This window comes from Oryx dammah, unplaced genomic scaffold (assembly GCF_014754425.2).
Source record: "Oryx dammah isolate SB20612 unplaced genomic scaffold, SCBI_Odam_1.1 HiC_scaffold_22, whole genome shotgun sequence".
Classification (NCBI taxonomy): Eukaryota; Metazoa; Chordata; class Mammalia; order Artiodactyla; family Bovidae; genus Oryx; species Oryx dammah.
This window is the reverse complement of record NW_024070206.1, coordinates 4,849,217-4,871,498: the sequence shown is the minus strand read 5'-3', so window position 1 is coordinate 4,871,498 and position 22,282 is coordinate 4,849,217.

Genomic DNA, 22,282 nt, shown 5'->3' with positions numbered 1-22,282 from the left:
GTGATTTTGAGGAGGTGGCTGAAGATCCAATGAAATGTCTTTCTTTCAGGAATCTATCTCGACAAGGAGTAGCAGGAGAAAAGGTGGCTGCGCTCACCTACACATAGACCTCCCCATGGAAGGTTTAATCTCGAAAATTGTATCAAGGCTCTCCCCATCTCAAGTCACACACATGGGAAGTAGTTTGTGGTTGGATGAGTTGAGCTGGTGAGGTGGCTTCATGAGCAGGTCCATTTCCTCATTCTATAGAATCGTCTTTAAAGGGATGTTTTGATGCTGAGATACTGAAAAAAGATTTTTTTTAAATCAAAGCTAACCCTGAGCAGAGCTTTGAGAAAAGTTTTTTCCCCCAATGCATTTGACCTTTCCATTTGGGTTATTTTTTCCAAACTTACCTTGCCCCAGAAACATTACAAAATAGCATCCTAAATTTAACCACAGTTCTCTTCCCTTTTCTTCTTAAATAAATACAACATGTAGTAAGGAAATCGAAGTCTGTTTACAGAAATGTGTGAATGACTGATAATTGCTCAAAGCTAGACTCTCAAACTTGACAGTGTCTGGGAATCTCCGAGGAAGCTTGGTAAAACCCTGAGTCCCTGCAATGAAAATAAATGTATAGAGAGTCTTGTCAGCAGCCTCCCAGTGGGCTTTTTCTTGTCTCCACGTCTCAAGTTTGCCTGTGAGAACAGCACACAAAGAGTAGGACTAATTGATGAGGATCTTTCCTGCTTTAACATCTATGATTCTTTTAATTATCTCTGCCCACAATTCCCAAACATTGATAGCCTCCCTGCAAGATTGGCTTTTTCTCTTGAAACCTACCCAGGCAAGCCACATATGTGTTCTAATTTCATAAGCTCTGTTCCCTTTGGAAATGCTTTTGATTAAACCCAATTCCCAGCTCAAATTAAAATTTAACATTGGGGGTTAAAATACAAACTAGGGAGGATCCCCAATTTGCTACTTTTCCTTCCCTCTTGGAGTCCTTAGCACCATTGTAGCTTTGCTAACAACAGCGTTCTTACCTGACTCACTTTGTACCCGGGATCGAGTTCAGGGGCTGAAAATGCCTTCCATCACCCCTCTGGCCAACAGCTTCTGTGCCTTTCTCTGTAGACTGTGCTACTGCTCACTGGCAGTTTGGAACTTAGTGTTTCTGATGCTTTCTCAGAGCCCTGTCGTGACTCACTCACTCACTCATACATTCACTGCACCGACAGTTCAAAGAAGGATGGAGGGAAGGCTAGAACAAAAGGTACTTCCTTGTTCTTCAGGAGTTTGTACTTTCTCCATCCCTAAGGATGGAGGCTGTGATCAGGACCCTCTCTCTTCATCATGGGTAAAGCTGGGGGACCCAAGAGAAGGCAAGACTAGGTCCAAGGATTTTATAACTGCTTCCATTTATTTTATTGGTCATTAGCACCAAAATGGACTTAGAGCATCAGCCCCCTCACTCTGCAGATGATGAAACTGAGACTCAGAGAGATGAAGTCACTTGCCCAGGATCACATAGCATGTTATTTTGTCTTCAAATGCACAATTTTTTCCACTACAGCAACAAGCAAACTGAGAGAAGCCAATACTTAGCTTATATTTTCCAGTCTTTGTCATTAAAATCTTCCTGGTTATTAAAATGGAAAAATAGTTCTCTATTAAAAATTTCTAGCACCTTTTTTTTTTTTTTTTGAGTAGGCAAGCAAGGAAAAAAAGTGCTAATCATCACCAGGGCTTCCTAGGAGGCTCATGGTAAAGAATCCACCTGCCAGTGCGGGGATGCAGGAGAGGCGGATTTGATCCCTGGATTGGGGAGAACCCCTGGTGGAGGAAATGCAACCCACTCCAGTATTCTTGCCTGGAAAGAAAATCCCATGGACAAAGGAGCCTGGCAGGCTACCATCCATAGGATCGCAAAGAGTCGGACACGACTGAGCGACTGAGCACAAAGAATGACATTAAAGTGGAAATGGCTTAAACATACTTTAAAAGAATCTCCCTAAGAAGATGGTCAATAAACGAATCCCTTAAGCATTATCTCAAGACACAAGAGCCGGCAGCAGATTCAATACCTGATATAAGGTCCCAACTAGTTCAAAATCCATACATGATGAGATAGAAAAAGGCACCACACATGCTGACCGTAAGGAGCCTGGGAGGGCGACGTAGAGCACATAGCGATCTACAACGTTGTTATTCAGTATGATCATGGACCAGCATTGGCACCGCCAGGAGCAAGTTCACTAGAAATGCAAATCTCAGGTCCTTGCTAGACTGACTGCTTCAAATCTTCAGTTTCGAAAGATCCCAGGGGAATTGCCTGCAGGTAAAGTTTGAGAAGCATTGTTCTTCTGTGCGGTTTGTCCATTAACGAACAGAGCAACGGGTGGCAGTAAGAGTTGTGCAGTAGATGGGAAGCCTGGCAACCCAGAGCTCTATTGTTACTTGCAGGACTCTTGCAAGGGTAACAAAACTTTTCTGAGGTTCAGCTTCCTCAAGCATAAACGGAGGTTTTGCTTGAAAAGGCTGTTGTAGTGAGCTTCTGGCAGGAAGCTTTTTTCAGTCCAGATTGTGGAGGATGGTTTGTGTGATGAGAGTTGAGTGACATGCGTATCCCGCATTTGGTGTGCGCAATAAATGCTATTAATAAAGATGTGAATCACAAATTTTACTCCCATTTACTTCCCATCACAGGGAAGAAACAGTCAGCATTGCACAACCCACTGAATTGGGCAGCTGAAGTCTGATTTTCCTTGTGGAAAAAAACCCAAGAGTCAGGCCAGTGTTGGCGTCAGCAGGAATCCTGATTGAGATTTCCAAAGCAAAAGTGTTGCCGCTAAAAGTCCACATGTGATTTTTTTTTTTTTCTGTTTCCTCATTGCATCGCTTTAGTTCCTCCCTGTCTGAAGCTTCTTTAATCTGCAGGCTTTCAGCTCCACCCTTAAAGTTTTGACTTGCATTATTGATCCCAAAGTAAACACTGACTAATGTGGTGGCAAAGTCAACATATTCTTTGAAAGGCAATTAATCTGGGTGTCGAATGAAGTCAGATGTCAGCAACCTAGATGTTAGGATTACAAATTCTATTATACAGTAGGGCTTTGAAGAATATCTTTCTCCAGGTAGTAACTACATCAGACCCAGTTACTCTGGGTGAGGAATGGAATTTATGTTTGGCAAGGACTGAGGGATAATTCGACTTCATGAATCAATAACTATTCTCAAAGCCTCTATTGACCTCTGATCAGCAAGGAGAGCTTGTGGTAACTATGCCGCTGGTAAAAAGCAAGCCTGTTGGTTAAACATTTGCTGGAAGCCCTGGCCTCTGATAAAAGTGCGCCTCATTTGGCCACATGTCCTTGCTGTTGTTCTGGGACTTCGGGAGACTTCGTTGTGTGACTCAACACATCCTGGCTGCCGGGGGAAGAGGGTGATCTGGGCCGGAAGTGTTGGGCAGAGAGAATTCTGTCTTCAGTTTCTCTTTTCCAGCACTGGGCCCCACGTAGTGGGATCTGTGTTGGGAGATTTTTCAATAATGACAGTCACCATCCTTAACCTTCCCCAAGAGCCTCAGAAAAATATTCTCAAGCTTGCTCCCACCTCCACACAAAGGATGCCAGACTTATTCCTTACGTGTGCATGCTAAGTCAGTCAGTCGTGTCTGACTCTGCGACCCCATGGATTGTAGCCTGCCAGACTCCTCAGTCCATGGGATTTTCCCAGCAAAAATACTGGAGTGGGTTGCTATTCCCTCCTCTGGGGGATCTTTCCGACTAATGGATTGAACTTGAATCTCTTATGTTTCCTGTATAAGCAGGCAGGTTCTTTACTACTGTGCCATCTGGTAGCTACTTAATAAATATTTTTAAAATTTTGAATAAATTTTTATTTTTAAAAACTTTTATTTTTTAAGCAGTTGTATGTTCACAAAAAAACTGAGAGGAAGGAACAATATCTGCCTCCCCTCTACCCCGACACACACACACACGGAAAGCCTCCCCCATTATAGTCCCCCCGGCAGAGTGGTACATTTGTTACACTCTCTGAACTTCCACTGACACATCATTGGCATCTAAGTCCACAGTTTATATTAGATTCATTCTTGATGTTCTAGATTTTATGCATTTGAATAAACGTGCTTCCCCAATGGCTCAGAGGTAAAGAATCTGCCTGCAATGCAGGAGATGGAAGAGACGCAGCTTCGGTCCTCCGGTCGTGAAGGTCCCCTGGAGGAGGGCGTGGCAAACCACTCCAGTGTTCTTTTCTGGAGAACCCCATGGACAGAGAAGCCTGGCGGGCTACAGTCCATGGGGTCGCAAAGAGTCCGACATAGCTGAATCACTTTGCAAGCACGCATGCATGCATAATGTAATCAGAAGATTATCAGACAGGGCATTTTCACTACTTTAATTCTGCTCTGACAATACATCCCTTCCCACCCTCCAACACCCCCTGTTTTTTCCTGTTTCCATGGTTTTGCCTTTCCCAGAATATCATATAGTTCGAATCATATAGTATGTATACTTTTCAGATTACCTTCTTTCACTTGGTAATATGCTTTTAAGTTTCTTACATGTTTTTTTCATGGCTTGATAGCTCATTTAATTTTAGTGCTGAATAATATTCCATTGTCTGGGTGTAGCACAGTTTATCAATTTATCCACTGAAAGACATCTTAGTTGTTTCCAAGTTTGGGTAAATGTAAATAAAGCTGCTATAAATATCCATGCACAAATAAATACTTTAAATAGAATACTTTATAAAGAAATAAGTTACTCTGTTGTGCTTCAACTATATATAATCATCTATTTGAGCACTTACCGTATTGAATTGCATTATTTATTTTATATGTCTATTTCCCTTTCAGAGCTGCATCTTTGAAAAAGAAAAAGTCTCAGTTTTATTCGCCAGTGTTTCTCCATCACTCGGTACCAAATCTGTGGTCATAGGTTTCACTCACAGGTCACAGGTTTCCAGTTTCTGGGAAAGTGGGGTGGTGGCTGGAAGTAGGATGAACCCTCTCACAAACACCTTAGTGATGTTAACAAGCTCTTCTTTAAAAATGTAAATACAATAAGACCTCAACTCAAGGAGTAAGTTTAAGGATTTCCCCATAAAAGGAAAATTAGGAGATTAAGTACTCTGAGCTATCTGGTAAAAGAAGAATTGGATTCCAAAGTTTAAAGCAATTTTATTAAAGCCTTTATTAATATTTTCTGTGTTCACGGAAAGAAAATGAGCAGCCAAAAGCAACCTAAATAGGAAAATACCAGTGATGCATTCATTACACATCTTTAATTAGTACTAATGGGTGCTATGTAATTAATTCAGTTCACCCTTCCTTCTGCAGTAGAAACATCTCTCTTCCCTGCAGTTTCCAGGAGATGCTGTAAATTTGTCCTGATTTGCTGCAAATAAGACGCTTTCACCTCCTGATGCTGGTTCTCTGACGGGCAAACGTTTGTTTTCTTTCTGATTTTATGGATAGGGGCTGACCTCTTGGCTCTTTTACCGGAGGATAGCCCAGATGATGAGAATATTTGACCTAGCTCAGTAGACCTTTCTCAAACCCCTTCCCTAAGATCCAGGACTGTGTAGACTTACTGTTATTCCTACTAATTTCAACTTCAGAGGGACCCACTTCTTACCCAGATCTCAGCCTCTCCCTCCTGATAGACACCAGAGTGGATTCCGGCCCCTGCTCTACTTTCCTCAGTGTATTTAGCACCACAGTAACGTATCTGTTCATTTCCTACCTTTAATTCCTGTTCTGAGGGTTGTAAACTCTCTCGACCCTAATAGTCTCTCTTTCATAACATTTCAAGTTGAGCCATTCACCATCATCCCTCATTCACTGAAACACATGTAATATAATGTGTCAGCTGATGAAATATCAAACTGCTCTTTTCATTATTGACTTCAGATAATATACAAGGTCATGAACAGTGTTTATCTTTAGGATATGGAAGGTAAAGAAAATAGCTTAGATGTTTCAGAATGCGGTGGTGGCCACTCTGCAGTACCTATTCCACCAAGATGGAAAAGAAGATGAAATTCCCTTTCTACTCCAAGAAGTATTCAGGAGGGCTGAGAAGAGAAAATAAACAGCTATGGAGGAAGACAACAGCAGAACTCTGCATAGGCAAAGTGCAGATCAAGGACAAAGTGGCTTTAATCAGCCTCACATGAAACAAATAAATACAGCTATGTGTGTTTCTCAACAGTGTGATCTTTTTGTTGAATATGGAGAAGGAAAGTCTGGAAATCTAAACAGAAATAATGAAAAAACTGATCTGATAACACTTTTTTCCTGGGAAAAGTCATTTTCGATATTACATGCAAAGAGAAAAACTTACACCCATTATGCCAGGGCCGGGACTGTTCTTAGCCATACAGTGTGTCTGCGGAAGGGCATCCCAGGTGGCACTAAAGAACCGGCTGCCAAAGCAGGAGATTCAGATATTCAACCTGGGTTCGGTCCCTGGGTTGGGGAGATCCCCTGGAGGAAGGCATGGCGGCTCACTCTTTAGGATCCCAACTTTAGTTTTACTTAATTAGCTTATTAAACTAACAGTTCATTTACAATATTGTGTTAGTTTCAGGTGTACAGCTTCAGATTATTTTCCACTATAGGTTATTACAAGTTATTGAATATAGCTCCCTATGCTATACAGTAAATTCTTGTCATTTATCTATTTTTAATACAGTGGTATCTATTAATTCCATACTCTTAATTTATCCTTCCCACTCACTTCTCCCTTTTAGTAATGGTAAGTTTGTTTCTACATCTGTGAGTTTGTTTCTATCTTTCAAATAAGTGGATTTGTATTATTTTTTAGATACATATGAATGATATCGCATGATATTTGTCTTTCTCTATCTGACTTACTTCACCTAGAACGATAATCTCTAGGACTGTCTATGTTGCTGCTAATGGCATTATTTCATTCTTTTTTATGGCTAAGTAATAGGATCCCAACTTTACATGTGAAAAATCTCCTATTAGACTCCTGGGCTTTGACTTTTGTGGATCGTTATCCAAGAGGCCTTGACAGTGGAAGTTCAAGTTCAGAAAACACCCTCAATGAAAAAGCATCCTCAGAGGTCTACTTATTTATCTGGGTTTCTGCTTTTATTTGGATTTTCAGTTCAGTTCAGTCACTCAGTCGTGTCTGACTCCTTGCGACCCCATGAATCGCAGCATGCCAGGCCTCCCTGTCCATCACAACTCCCGGAGTTCACTCAGACTCGTGTCCATCGAGTCAGTGATGCCATTCAGCCATCTCATCCTCAGTTGTCCCCTTCTTCTCCTGCCCTCAATCCCTCCCAGCATTTGGATTTTAGCCTAATATTAATAGTTCTTTAATATTATGTGTGCATGCTAAGTTACCTCAGTCATGTCTGACTCTTTGTGATCCCCATGGACCAGAGCCTGCCAGGTTCCTCTGTCCATAGGATTTTCCAGGCAAGAATACTGGAGTGGGTCACCATTTTCCTCCTCTAGGGGATCTTCCTGACCCAGGGATCAAACCTGTGTCTCCTGTGTCTCTTATATTGCTGGCAAATTCTTTACCTGCTGAGCCATCAGGGAAGCCCAACTCTGGTTAAGCACCTTCTGGAATCCAGTCAGGGCTGAAGATTCTAGCCTTCATACCTCAGTCTCCTTCTCTGTGAAAGAGAGATAATAATAGCACCTCCTTTGTAGGTTAAATAAAGCACTTAGTATGGAGTCTAGCACTCTGGTAAGAGCTCAGTAAAGTGCTAGTTGCAAAAATTTCCACTATCTTTTCTTTCTTGCTTTATGTCTCTCTATTTTTTGTTACTCTCATGAAAACAGTCCACTTCAAGAAAGCACAGGCTGAAAAAAAATAGGGTTCAGGGAGCATCTGGAGAGGTGGAGTCTGTCGATGTGTTAGCTTTTCTGCTTTCTGAAAACACGTGTGACATGGTGTTTGGGTGAAAAGCAGGAAAGAGCTTCTCACCGTGCCTGCGCTGTTATCCTTTCCATTCTCCAGGGTGTTACTTTAGCACTTAACTAGAGAAAATGTACACACATTTATAGAAAGAGCTCAGGGCTCCTCACACCCCCATCGGGTTTCACCATTTGATTTACATTTAGTGAAATAAATTATAAACTTTTATGAAAGTCACCAGAGCAAAGTGATGGAGGAACAGAAGGAAAGGAATCAATTTCTTCGGTGGGAAATACCTGCCTCCTGGGCCTGTGAGGAATAAACCACAAGGCACCCCAAGTGCAGCTGGAAACGCTGTGGATGTTTTGGGTACCAGCCTTCAGACAGGCCTTATAAACATCCAAATCTAGATTACAGTTGATTTCCATTTGTGAGGACCTCATTCATCATCATTTCAAGTGTTGCCATTACTATGTACTACCAGCTCCCATGAAGCTTGTACATCCTACTTCCCAGCTCATGGGAGTTGCAAAAATGAGTTTGGTCTTCAGGTATATATTGTAGGCCAGCTTTCTTATCTCATGTTCTAAAGCAAAAAGGAGAAATAATGTTACAAAATGAGTAACACATTATATTGAAGCTAGAGTGTGGTGGTTCTTTGAGCTGAAATAAGTGGCAACAAAGCCAAAAAAAAAATTAATGAAAACACATTTTGTTCCTACTGGAATAATGGCCCTCTAAGCTCTGTCAGCCCGCAGCGGTAACTGCCAACTTGCTGTCAATCACAGCTGAAAGGAGGAGCAGCACCCTGGTGGTTATTTGCATAAGCTTTTAAAAAATGCTCATTTAAATGGAGGTATCATCGTTTTCAAACAATGAGAATGAACTGTCCTTAAAATTAGCTGACAGCAGTGCTTTGAACTGCACAATAGGCTAACCTGGGAGATTTTAAAATGTTCTGACGCCTGGGCCCTAACCTTGACCAAAACAAACCAGTATTCTGGAGACAGGGCCCTGGTGTTAGTACTTATCAAGGCTCCGTGGGTTATTGCAACGGGCTGCCAAGCCGAGAACAGCTGATCTGGCCTCTTGTTGTTAAGGAGGTTATAGTTATGGATCACCATCACCAGACCATCAAGGAACCAAAAAGAAAGTGAGACTCGTATCCTGAGTGCTCAGTTGCTCAATCATGTCCGACTTTTTGCGACCCCATGGACTATAGCCCACCAGGCTCCTCTGTCCATGGGATTCTCCAGACAAGAATACTGGCATGGGTTGCCATTTTATCCTGAGTACACAAACTCAATCTTGAAGAGCTGGTAACCTCTCAACATGAAGATGCCAGTCGTGAGACTGTACACATCGTGTTACCCAGCCTCCTGAATCGACTTTTGGAGGGCAGATGCCGCCCTGGTGCTGGGGTATAAGCTCTGTGAGTTGTGGCAAAGGTGTGTGTCACCGAATGTAGTCACTCCTCTGTGTGGACGTGGAGACAGAGACTTTCATGGCATAAACTGCACAGAAGTGGTGTTGAGTCGGACATACCTAGGCTCTAATCCTGGCCGTGTGAACTTGAGCTAGCTCTTAATTTCTTAGAGCCTCCACGTCTTTATCTGTAAAATACTATATACCATATAGGATGGTTGCTGCTTCAGTGATTTTTTTTTAGATATACTATTTGATATTATAATATAATAACGTTACATTAGTTCCAAGTGTATAACGTAATGATATGACACTGTATATATTGTGAAACAGAACCAAGTAAGTCTAGTTAACATCCATCACCACAGGTAGTTACAATGTTTTTCCTGTGATGAGAACTTCAAGATCTACTCTTTAAACTTTTAAAAAAATATTTACTTGTTTATTTGGCCGTGTCAAATAATATGTAGTTGTCTACTTGGCTGTGTTGGGTCAGACTCTCTAGTTGGGGCACTTGGGCTTTGGGTTGGTCTGTGGCGTGTGGGATCTCAGTTCTCCAACCAGGGATTGAACGTGCGTTCCCTGCACTGCCAAGTGGATTCTTAACCACTAGACCACCTTGGAAGCCCTGCTTATCAGTTAATTTAATTAACCAGAGTGACAAGGAGTTGGACAAGACTGCGCACTCACACATGCAAATTTTGAAACTGTTGAAGAATTCTTGGTTGCAGATGTGGTCTCATGTCCTAAATTGGTGAAAAATGGGAGAAAAAGCAAGAAATATAATCAGAGCAAAGAGTCTGGTCATCTCCTTCAAGGGTCAGGAAACACGTATTGTGTCTTTGTGGCTGTCAGTGTGTGTGTGTGTGTGTGCGTGCGTGCATGTGCACGCATGTGCTTCTTAAAGTAGGATCCTTGAGATACTGATAAAATCCCTTCAAAATGAACTTCTAGCAGCCAAAATAAAAAAATTTTTCAAGTCAAAAGCTGAAGGCCATAATTTCCAGGCATAATAAAGGCAGAGTACATTTTGTTTTTATTTCATTTTATAAAACTGATAATGACATCATAAATTTTACAATATTTTACTACCTCAAAACACACTTTATAATCATAAGCTAATTAATTTAAAAACTACCTCTACATGTCATTCTTATTATAATCTGTATTCTGTGCAGAAGAATGGAACGTAGAGTGATTACATGATCCATATATTTAAGTAGGAGTCAGGAGTCTTGGCTCTTAGTCTCCAATTTTTACCTAATCATTGGAACATTATTTGAGCTTAAAAAAAGCAAAAACAGCCTCTCAAATAACCTTTTTGGACCAATTATTTATTTCAGAACAGTTTGGTCTTAAAAAGAAATCTAGCATTTCCTTCTCTTTATTAAAAACTGTTGTCATGGAAATATTTCAGTTCCCTATGTCCTCTAATAGCCCACATCTGAACAGGTCATAAACAAGAAGATTGACTGAGGTCCAACAAAGCCTTTTATGATGGAAGTGAGGTTTGTAACAGGCTGCATTACAGAACTTTTCCAAAGTCCATTTCCCAGGATAAGGCAATAATAAAAGAAATATTTAAGGCTTGATTATTCTGTATAACCATGGCTTCTTATCCTAGCCGTTTCAGCTCCTCCCTCCTTCTATACCAAATACACTAAATCCATTACTCTTTCCCATGCAGAAGTCTTGTATTCTGGTTTATTTTGATCAGCTAATAAAAATGAAGTTCTGTTTACTAAAAGTCCCATGGTGCCTCTTGGAGACAGTTTACCCTCAACATTGGGAACTGATGATATTTTCCAGGGCATTTGGGTTTGGTTTTTTCTTTTTAATCAAATGATTTCATTAACTGGTACAGTCATTCGTTTCATTCTGGCTGGTGAATCTGATCAGTATACGATTTTATATTAACAACAAAAACACTGCCTCAGTATGGGAGATAAAAATCAGATTCTGTGAATTTGTTTAAACACAGCAGATGCAAGAGTGATCAGGGAATTCAGCTGGGAGCAGGAAGGTTCTACATCCCGAATGAATGAGATGAGAGAGATTGAATGTGCCATCTTAATTCGAGCCTGGACCCATGACACCTGTACCTTGCTTTATTTTGTTCTATTAACGAGTTCCTCCTGAATCCTGGGCCAATTTGGCACATATCTTTTTGCAAAACTGGAGAAAATAAGAAAGGAATTTTGTTTTGAGATGTCCACATGCATCCTGGAACCGGACGACGGGGCTGGGAGTGGGGTGGGGTAAGCGTGGAAAGGATGAAATAGGCTTCTGAGACCGTGAAGGTAGGAAGTGCATCCGGGCGCTGCCTATGGCTCCGTGCTTATTCATATGGGAAGGAATGATGCGCCTGCCTGCAGGCACCCACAGGTGTGTGCCCAGAGCCGGTTCAGAGGCCCTGGGGCAAAATACGAAAAGGAGTGTGTTTATGTTTTAAGAGAGAGACCGAGGTGGTTTGTCTAGACTTGCAGCATTCGTAATAACATGATAAATCATTCATAAAATGTCCTTTATAATGCTGGAGCTGAAGGGCAAGAACAAATAGCTTATCACACTGCGTCAGATTGCTGCCAACCAAGCCCATATCCTGACAGTGGCTTGAGGGGGCTGTGTCATGGGACGCTGAAATTGACCTCCTGGTGTAAAATTCCAAAGGCTGACGGGCCTTAGTGAAGACAGCCCCCTTCCCAGAAGTTGCGGCTTTGCTGTGAGGATGGACGGTATGAGCCCTCCTTGAACCTGTCATCCACTGATTAACCTTGTCTTTAATTCAGTGTCCTTCTGAGGCTGTATCACTTCAGGGACCAAGCTTCATAAGCTTGCTGTTCATGGTGTCAGGTCTAAAACCACCTCTGTTAAATTTCAGAGGGTATTTTCTTGTCTGGGTGTTCCAGAATGTAATGGACAAACTGGGCCTGCTGGAAAGGATCCAGTGGGTGAAAGAAGGGAGGGCATGAGGTCCAGCCCTGTGCATGTGACTGATCCATACAATCAGAGTAGTAGCAGCAGGATGCAGCTGTGGTTGGGGTGATGTTTCTAGGTGTGGTCGCGGGCCACCTTTTGGATGGCTTCTGTTTTCTCCTAGAACCAGGAATCAAAGTCATCCACCGAAAGTGAGGGAGTGGAAGAGGCGTCAGGAATAAGAGGGCACAGCTGAGCTGGGGACGATGAACTCACTCACAGTGGGCAGAAGCTTGTGGGCTTCATTACTTTCGCCAGTGCTTTTTAGCTGCCCAGGCGTTGGCTAGGATAAAACAGAAACCACAGAAGACGGTGAAACACAACTGGGGAGTAAATGCAAGAGCAGGACTGAAATGAGAGACGGGAATTTTTTAAGAATTTTATTTTAATTGGAGGATAATTACAATACTGTGGTGGTTTTGCCATACATCGTCATGTATGCACAGGTGCACGCGTCCCCTCATCCTGAACCCCCCTCCCACTGCCCTCCACACCCCATCCCCCTGGGTTGTCCCAGAGCGCTGGCTTTGAGTGCCCTGCTTCATGCATCAAACTTGCATGGTCATCTATTTTACATATGGTAATATACATGTTTCAATACTATTCTCTCAAATCATTCCACCCTCACCTTCTCCCACAGAGTCCAAAAGTCTGTTCTTTACATCCGTGGAGAGACTGGAATTTAAGTTAGACCAGGAGGGTGGTGCAATGACTCTCAAGAGGTCTCAGAAGACTGCAGAAAGGATAATGGTCTTGATTGTGATGACAAAGGACATGGGAGACTTCCCATGGGGACATGGGGTGTGAGTCTGTGATCAAAGTTGGCCTTTAAATCACCCATTTTTGAGGTTGGAGCAGTTTGGATGTTGACAAGGTCTAGGAGAGAAGAGGAGAAGGCCGTTAGAAATGAGGAAGTCAAGTGTCTGAGAAGCCAGGCAGTTGGAGGGACATCACTGCATCTGTTTACTGTATCCCGGGCTTCAAGGTGGATGGAACAGTGGTGAACCAGGCACCCAAGTCTTCACTCAGCACGGCATGTGCAGGGAAGGGTCAGACCCGAGGAGGCGGCAACAGGAAGGAAGGTGGCATGATGCCACAAGCCTCAGAGAAGTGCTTTACAGTATCAAACGGAAACTTTAATGATAAGCTAAACAATGTAATGTATTCTTAATGTGTTGCTGTTTTAACATAGAGTAGCCAATGCTATAAAATAGTAGAAGATTTCTGATTATTTTATAAAGAACTTGAGTTTACACGATTAAGAGACAATTCTGTTCTTGTAAGAGCATAGGAGCTGTGTTTGCTTTATATTAAGTGGAGTTGAAGCGTCACGGAGCACATCCTGGGGATCAGGTAGAGTGAGTGGCCATTAGCTAGCAGGGCTTACTGGAACTGTCTATCAGAAGGTAGCAAGGCCATTTCCCCAGGCTCTGTTTCAGCCACGAAAAGCAGAACATTCCTTCCCTGTGATCTAAAGATATTTGGTTCTAGGAGAAATGAAAAGAGAAGAGAAATTATTTCTGTGACCTTCCATGAGTAGTTAGCAAGAATGATCTCAGAAGTCTTCCTGCTGAGACAGGTGGGGAGGGGTGGTTCAGATAATTTGAGTTTCTTCACCATCACCACCTTCGGATGCCCAGAAAGGCTGCTTTCACTTGGATGCTTTGCTTGTCTCGGTAAATGCTAAGATTGGGCAGGCAGCCAGCGTGTATGAGGCTTGCTGCTTGTCCCCAAGTGCTTCTGAGGTCATTAGCCTCCGTTCAATAAATAACACCCGCCCTTCCCTCCCAGATTTCCATTATGGCTGGCCCCGGAGAATTCCACAGAGGCATCCACACTCTCTGGGGGCCAAGGGAGAGCTCTCTTGGTGTGAAACATAACACCCAAAGCTGTTTTGTCCTAGCACAGGCGTGAGTCCCGGTGATTTTATTCCACCTTTACAGTTCAGAATTCACCTTCCAAACTCTTGCTTTGTTGCCAGGTAACAGGCTTCAAACTCCTTGAAAAATCTAGCAGGTGAAGTGGAGAAACCAGAAGCAGACTATGGTGCAATCCAAACATGAATTCAATACATTGCCCTGCGTTCTTGGATGTGAAGTTTTAAGAAATGCTTTTACAGCTGATACTCCAGAGAAGAAGGCTTCCAATATCTGCTGTCTTCCATAGTCCGCAGAATTTTGAAATCTGGACATACTTTGAGACTGTCTCTTCCCGTTCTTAAAGATGCGTGGGCATCTCTGTCATTGCATGTTCAGTGACTGCATTTCATTTGGGCTCCTTCCCTGCTCTCATGCCATATGAGACGACGCTGTCAACTACTCCACTCTGTCCGCCCCCTCCCCCTTGCACTGGGCTGGGACAGTGACTCAGGCTGGACCTACCTTGGTTTGACAGAACAGCCTGGGCTGCAGGCAGTCTTCTCATTTATTATACAGAAAGAGCCAGGCTGCAGAATGAAGCCAAGTACAGACAAGCAGAATCAAGCGCCAGAACCCTTATGATATTCTCTGTACTTCTAGAGTCAAACATATTTTCCTATTTGCATCTAAATGGCATCCTAGGATAGACATGGTTCTGCACTGTGCTTTTTCTTTTAATTAAACAACACAGCCTTGAGCTACTTCATATCTGTATGCAGAGAGCATCCTCGTTTATTTTTACAACTACCTCATCCTTCGTCGTGTGGATCAGTACTTGATTCCATCACTTCTCTATTGATGGACATCTGGGGTTATTGCCAACCTTCTGATATTTCAAATGCATGTCACTTCATGTTTTGCCAATGCTGTTCGTCTTAGAAGTAGGCTGGATTGATGTTACCAGTGTAATTTTTGTCAGATACGAACACATTCTTCTCCATAGAGATTGTTTGGCATTCTCACCAGCAACATGGGAAAACTTTGCTTCTCCACAATCCTGCTCACAGAGTATGTGGTCAAACCTTTGGTTTTTTTCTTTTCAGTATTTCAATCCTGTTCTCTCAAGTCTTGCCGTCCATGGCAAGCAAAGCAGCTGCTTCCAACATCCATCATATCGACTTGATAAGACTGGGAAACAGTCACTGGGATATATTCTAGAGATGCTGGTGAACAGAATCCAGAGTAAGTGGAAGCGTCATCTGTGTTGGGGATTAAATGATGACATAACCAGTGACACTGAAAGAACAGACCACAGCACTGGAAGGAGGTAGGGGTAGAGGTGGGAGAAGGGATGACAGTGAGCAGTCTGGGAGCTGCATTTGGAGGTGAGAGGTGGGAAAAATGAGAAGACCTAGGATAATTATCCCCTGCTGTTAGCTGTGTGAGTTGGTTTGGTTTATCTCCATTGCTAACTCGTAAAGCGAAGCCACTAGTGATTCAAGAGGACTTCCAGTATGTGAAACCATCTTTCTCTTTTCCAGTCTTTCAGGAATCATCCCAAGCACCTCCCCCCACCCCCCCGCCCTGCCACTCCATCCCTTCTCTAGCACACAGGGGAAAGTTCTCTCAACATTGCTAGGGAGGGACCTCCCTGCTGGTCCAGTGTTTAAGAAACTGCCTGCCAATGCCGGGAACGCAGGTTCGATCCTCGGTCCAGGCAGATTCCACAAGCCAGGAAGTACCTAAGCCTGTGCATCACAACTGCTGAAGCCCCTGGGCCCTGGAGCCTGTGGCCCAGAGGAGCTCCCCCGCCCCGCAACCAGAGAAAGCCCGAGGGCAGCAAGAAGACCCAGTCCAGCCAAAAATAGAGAGAGAAAAGAAACAAACCCTTGCGAGGCAAAGCTTTACAACTTAGTTGTTTACTGACTTCCCCAATCTTTCCCATTTTAAATACAAATAACGAAAGCAGAGAAAGTCATTTTAGAAGCATATTTTTAAAATTTATCAGTGGGGTAAAGGAGCTCCAAAAAGAAAAGACACATTTCACCCTTTAAGTGGAGAGTTTTTGGGTCACTTGGATTATTATTTATTAAAAAATCAATAAATGTGTCAAAATTGTTAATTAGAGCAGCTGTTTCAGACCTTTTAACACAGAGCCAAAAAGACATAATTTATTGCTTCTGGCAAATGAAAATGCGGTGTGATGAGGGGTAAAAAAAATCACCCCCTTTCTACCAAAAAAATTGGACACAAATAATCGAGCATTCGTGGCATCCAGAAAAAATGCAGACTGAAATTTATTACCATACTTCTTGTGGCTGGCTGGAAAACAGGTTTCAAAAATATCTAGGTCCTAATCCTCGGAACCTGTGATGTTACCTTACCCAGCAACAGAGTGTATGCTGCTGCCGCTAAGTCGCGTCAGTCGTGTCTGACTCTTAGCGACCTCATGGACTGCAGCCTACAAGGCTCCTCCGTTCATGGGATTTCCCAGGCAAGAGTACTGGAGTGGGGTGCCATTGCCTTCTCCGAACAGAGTGTATAGGCATACTTAAAGATTTTGAGATGGGGCTTCCCTGGTGGCTCAGATAGTAAAGAATCAGCCTTCAATATGGGAGACTCAGGTTCCATCCTTGGGTTGGGAAGAGCCCCTGGAGAAAGGAATGGCTACCCACTCCATTACTCTTGCCTGGAGAATTTCATAGACAGAGGAGTCTGGCGGGCTACAGTCCACGGGGTCCCGAAGAGTAGGGCATGACTGAGTGACACTTTTTAACAATTATCCTGGACTGTCTGGGTGGGACCCAAATGAGGTCACTAGTGTTCTCATAAGAAGGGGGCATGGGGCGATTGGATAACAGGAAGAAGGAGGAGGGGTGGGGGAAGGGGAGGGAAAGCGGGGGGAGAAGAAGGTGATGTAATGACCTCAAACAAGAGACACACAGATCTGAAGATAGAGGGAAGGGATGTGAGCAGAGAAATGTAAGGAATGTGGCTCTAGAGGCCAACCCATTCCCCACCCTACTGGCCCCCCGCCTCTGGAGAGGGTGCCGACACACTGGTTTCAGCCCAGTGATGCTGATTGCAGACGTCTGGCCTCCGGAACTGTAAGAGAACACATTTCTATTGTTTTATGCCATCGAAATCCATTAAAGTGGCCATAGGAAAGTAATGAACACACTTCCAAACTTCCAGGAAAGAAGAATTTGGTGTTTGATTTTAAAGCTTACTAAGTCAGTGGGAAGGGAATCAGAATGTAAAGGCATTATTTAAAAGAACAAATAGTACTCTGCCTCTTTTAGGTAGAAAAACATAACAGCATTAACTTTCAAGTGCCTGTCTACTAAATAAGGTCATTAGAGCTTCTACAGCTAGCTTACAGGGTCTAATTAATTACCCTGAAGGGTCTTCCTGCTATAAATTATCTTGGCTTCTAAAATGTATTGTTAGACTTACAGTAAGTAACAAATTAACCGTGGAGGTTCCATATACCAGTCAGCCTTGTCTTTGATAATGATGTGTAGCAAAAATCTCAAAACTTCAGTGGCTAAAACAATAAATCTATCTCTAGTTCACCACACTGCACGTTGCCAGGTGTAAGCTGAGTGACCCTGCTCCAGGCTGCAGGTCACGTTCAGGTCTGTTTCTTGTGTGTCCTTATGGGACCCAGGCTAGAGGACTGACCCTTGCCTGGAAAGAACTGTTCCCATGGTGTAGCTCGGGAGCACGTAAGAAGTGGCAGAATTTGCAAAACCTTTATGGTCTGTTTTGAACTGGTCACAGAGCTACCTTGCTCATATTCTGTTGGAGTAAGTAAGTTACATGGTCAAGTACATTATCACTGGGGCAGGGGCATTTACTCCTCCTGAATATTCCCTGATCAGTAATTCAGTGTTCCATGCCCCTCCACCCTGAAAAACTTAGCTAAAACCAAAGAATAATGCAGTAAGTAGCAAGTAAATGCTGTTCAATGCTGCAATTGAGAGGAGACTAATTTGAAGGGCCAGTGGGCGAATCTCAGACTTCTATATGAAACCAAAGCTCTCAAATGGGTCTAGAGTGGTCCCAGGATGGTAGCGTCCCCTTAGCAGAAATAAACACAAAACCACTTTGCATTTCCATAGAAAAAGATTAACCAAATAAAATCACAACCAAATGAATCACCTTAAACACAACATAGAATGAAGTCACAGTGAGCAAGAGTCAGGAGAAACCATGGAAGACATATTCCAAACTTTTAGATATTCCTTAGAAAAATATAAGTAGTTATGAGATATTTAGTTTAATGGAATAAAATTTGGAAACTCAAAATAAGAAACTATCAAGAATGAGGAGGCTGATTTGAAAAAAAAACTAAACAACTTCTGGACAGGAAAATTTCGATTGCTGAATAAAAAACTCAACTGATGGGTTCAACAGAAGATTAGACTCAATGAAACAGTTACTTAGCAAAGTGTCAGAGAGAGGGGAAGAAATCAGTCAGAGTGCAACACAGACAGGCAAGGACACGGAGCATGTTACAGAGGTTAGGAGACTTCAACGATAGAATGAGAAGGCCTGCATCTGATTAACTGGAGTCCCAGAAGGACAGACACAGAGGATGCAGAAAGGGGATTGTTTGAAGAGATGATAACTGAGCATTTTCCAGAAAGGACAGAAGATTTAAACCCACAGTGCAAAGTATAATTAGGCAGGATAAATAAGAATGTCACATAGAGACTAATAGAAAATTTAGAATACCAAGAATAAAGAGCAGCTACAGAGTCAAGAAAAGCCCCTAGAGAAGGAAAGGGCAACCCACTCCAGTATTCGTGCCTGGGAAATCCCAAGGACAGAGGAGCCTGGCGGACTACAGTCCATGGGGTCACAAAGAGTCAGACATGATTGAGCGACTAAACGGCAACAAAAGGTAAGGCAGATGACCTGCAAAGGAACAATAATTACACTAACAGTTGCCCAATCACGTTAACAAAGGAAGCCAGAAATCAGAAGAATAGTATCTTCAAAGTGCTGAGAATGAGACTACCATTTTTTCTTGGATAAGCCTATTGAGTGGTTTTTCTTAAGGGTGGTTCCATCTGCCCAAAAACCCCCAAATAAATTCATTTACAAACCGACACTTCAGAATGGTAGGGATGGTTAACTCAGTCACATTAAGAACATTTACCTCCTTCTACATTTCACAGTGGTTTAGAGTCTGCTTCTAATTTATGTTTCACTATCTTGCATGAATGAGGGTAGACATTTTCAGATAAACAGAAACTAAGTTTATCACCGATGAGACTTTTACTAAAGGAATTTTAAAAGATATCCTTAAAGAAGAAAACAATCTCAGAGGAATGTCTAAGAAGCGAAAAAAACCCACAAAATATATTGGTAAAGCTAAAAAAAAATGTGTACAAAAATATCTAATGTGGTTTAAAAAATGAACAGAACAAACTTGGACAGTAATGCCACGGGAGGAGCTGATGATCAAAAGCAGTGCCTTAAACTTTTTGTATTGTTCCGATAGGGGATTAAGATATTAGCTTTTGACTTGTCAAGCAAGGTATGTATGTAAGGTGTCCAAGGTAAACAGGAAAAGAACAGAAAGGTAGTGATTAGCATCCCAAATAGGAGAGGGAAACACCACCATAAAAAGCAAGTAACAATAATAGCACAATTCAATAAAAAAAGATGCATTAAAACGTAAAAAGAAACACAATAAAAAGTGGAAACAAATCAAATATTCTAGAAATATTAATCAATGGAAAAAGCAAATAGCTAATATAGCCAGATAAAAAGCAGGTATATTGTCTATTGGAGAAAATTGGAATCATGCTCCTCTATCTCAGAAATTTTATTATCTTTAGGGTTCAAGAATGAATAACATATAGGTATTCAAAATGTGTTTCTTAAAAAGCCTAATTTGTCAAAAGTTTGAAGCATATAATCCTAAACGCCTTAAATCTGTGAGATTCCTCTCTATGTCAGTGAACATTGTTAAGTCCCAAGATGACATCGGGTTTTACAGGTACAGGGCCATCTTCAAAATATCTGCTTCATGAGCTTTCTTTTTAAAGAAGACAAAATACCAAAAATTGAAGAGAAAAGAAATCCAGTGTTATTTACATGAAACATGTAGATATGTGACACTATGTGTTATCCAGCTTGGGGAACTTCCCAGACTTGATGGAGATATATATAGCTTGCTAAGTCAACTCAGTAATTTGTAAAGAGGCTTTGCATTAAAATGTTCCCTATTTGTGACTACCCATTGTACCTTGTACTTTAAATTGTTCTTGCTAATTTTTCATTTCTGATGATCCAAGTAAAGAGCATTCACCAAACACCCACAGTATCACATCTAAGATGTTAAAGGCAGCCTCCGAAGGGAACAAAATAGAACAAATTCCAGAGAAGGATCTCCAAGTTTGGTTCTATATAATTGTTGGAAAGTGGAAAATGAAGTCCCTCAGTCGTTTCCGACTCTTTTCGACCCAAAGGACCATAACCTACCACGCTCCTCTGTTCATGGGATTTCTCAGGCAAGAGTACTGGAGTGGGTTGCCGTTTCCTTCTCCAGGGGATCTTCCCAACCCAGCGATGGAACCCTAATCTCCCGCATTGCAGGCAGACGCTTTGCCCTCCGAGCCACCAGGTAAGCCATATAGTTGTCGGGTACACGTGAAACTGGTTGAAGAAGGCACGACAGTTTCACTTCGGGAAAGACTGTGGACCAATTTCTCTCAAGGTTTGTGCGCTCTGAACTACCCTCCTGCAAGAAGCTGGATGCTAATCTGAGACTTCAGAGAGGTAGGGGGTGGGTAAAACTGCTCCATGATACTTGTCACAAAAAGTACATTTGTTTACATCCACAAAGGATATAAGTATGTTTTTTAAAAATGTAATTTTCTCTAAACTGAAAAAGAAAAGATCAGGATCATGGAAAACAGGAAAAGAGTGTCAGTCTAAGCCAGAGCTCTCTAGATGGCGCTATGCCTTAATTAGAGTCACCTGGGGGCTTCTAAAACTCCGGATGCACAGGAAGTACCCTGCATAACTAAATCAGAGTGTACGGGGGTGGGAGGTGCATAGCAGTGGGTTTAGACATGTGCAGCCAAGTGTGGGAACGACTGGCCCGGGCTGCCATTCTCAACCTTCAGTTCAGTCGCTCAGTCGTGTCCGACTGTTTGCGACCCCATGGACAGCAGGCCTCCCTGTCCATCACCAGCTCCTGGAGTTGACTCAAACTCATGTCCATTGAGTCGGTGATGCCGTCCAACCGTCTCATTCTCGGCCTTACAGGGACATTAGCATCACCTGGAAAGCTCCTGAAACTACCATCGCCTGTGCGCCTACCTGGAACCAGTGAAACTGTAGTCTCTTAGGCCTGCCATTGGTTCTTGATCATTTTAAAGCTCCTCAGATGATAACAATGTGTATCCAGGGTAGTGAACCACTATATTGGGGGAAAGCTGGTACATAATTACACAAGGGATCGATTTTGGTTTTTTATGGGGTTCTTTTATGACTCAGGGCTTCCCTGATACATTGGTAAAGAATCCACCTGCAATCCAGGAAACCCCAGTTTGATTCCTGGGTTGGGAAGATCCGCTGGCGAAGGGAAAGGCTACTCACTCCAGTATTCTGGCCTGGAGAATTCCATGGACTGTATGGTCCATGGGGTCGCAAAGAGTCGGACATGACTGAATGACTCACGTTATGACTCAGGGCTATAAAATGAGTCCTAAGTTTCCTGGTAGCCAAAGTGACTAGAAAAACAACGCTAGTTGAAATAATTCTTGTCACCATCTGTCCTGCAAAAGCTTACCAGTTCCTTGGAAGAAACCAGGCTTTTCCTCCTAGGTCTGAAATAAATAACTTGTTTGAGTCTTCTTATAGGAAACACTAAATGGTAAAGATCACAATTTTATCAACACCTCTACAGTACATGACGTCAGGCAAGTTTCATATTGTAGTTTCTCATAGTATGCCTTAGGGAAAGCCCAGGGCGTGACCCCAGAGTATAGGCAGGTGCAGACTATTGTGGTGGGGGCGTGGGAGCAGAACCCTGGAGACAGGGCAGGGGGAGGAAGCAGGATACACCCCTGGAGTTCCCAGATGATAGAG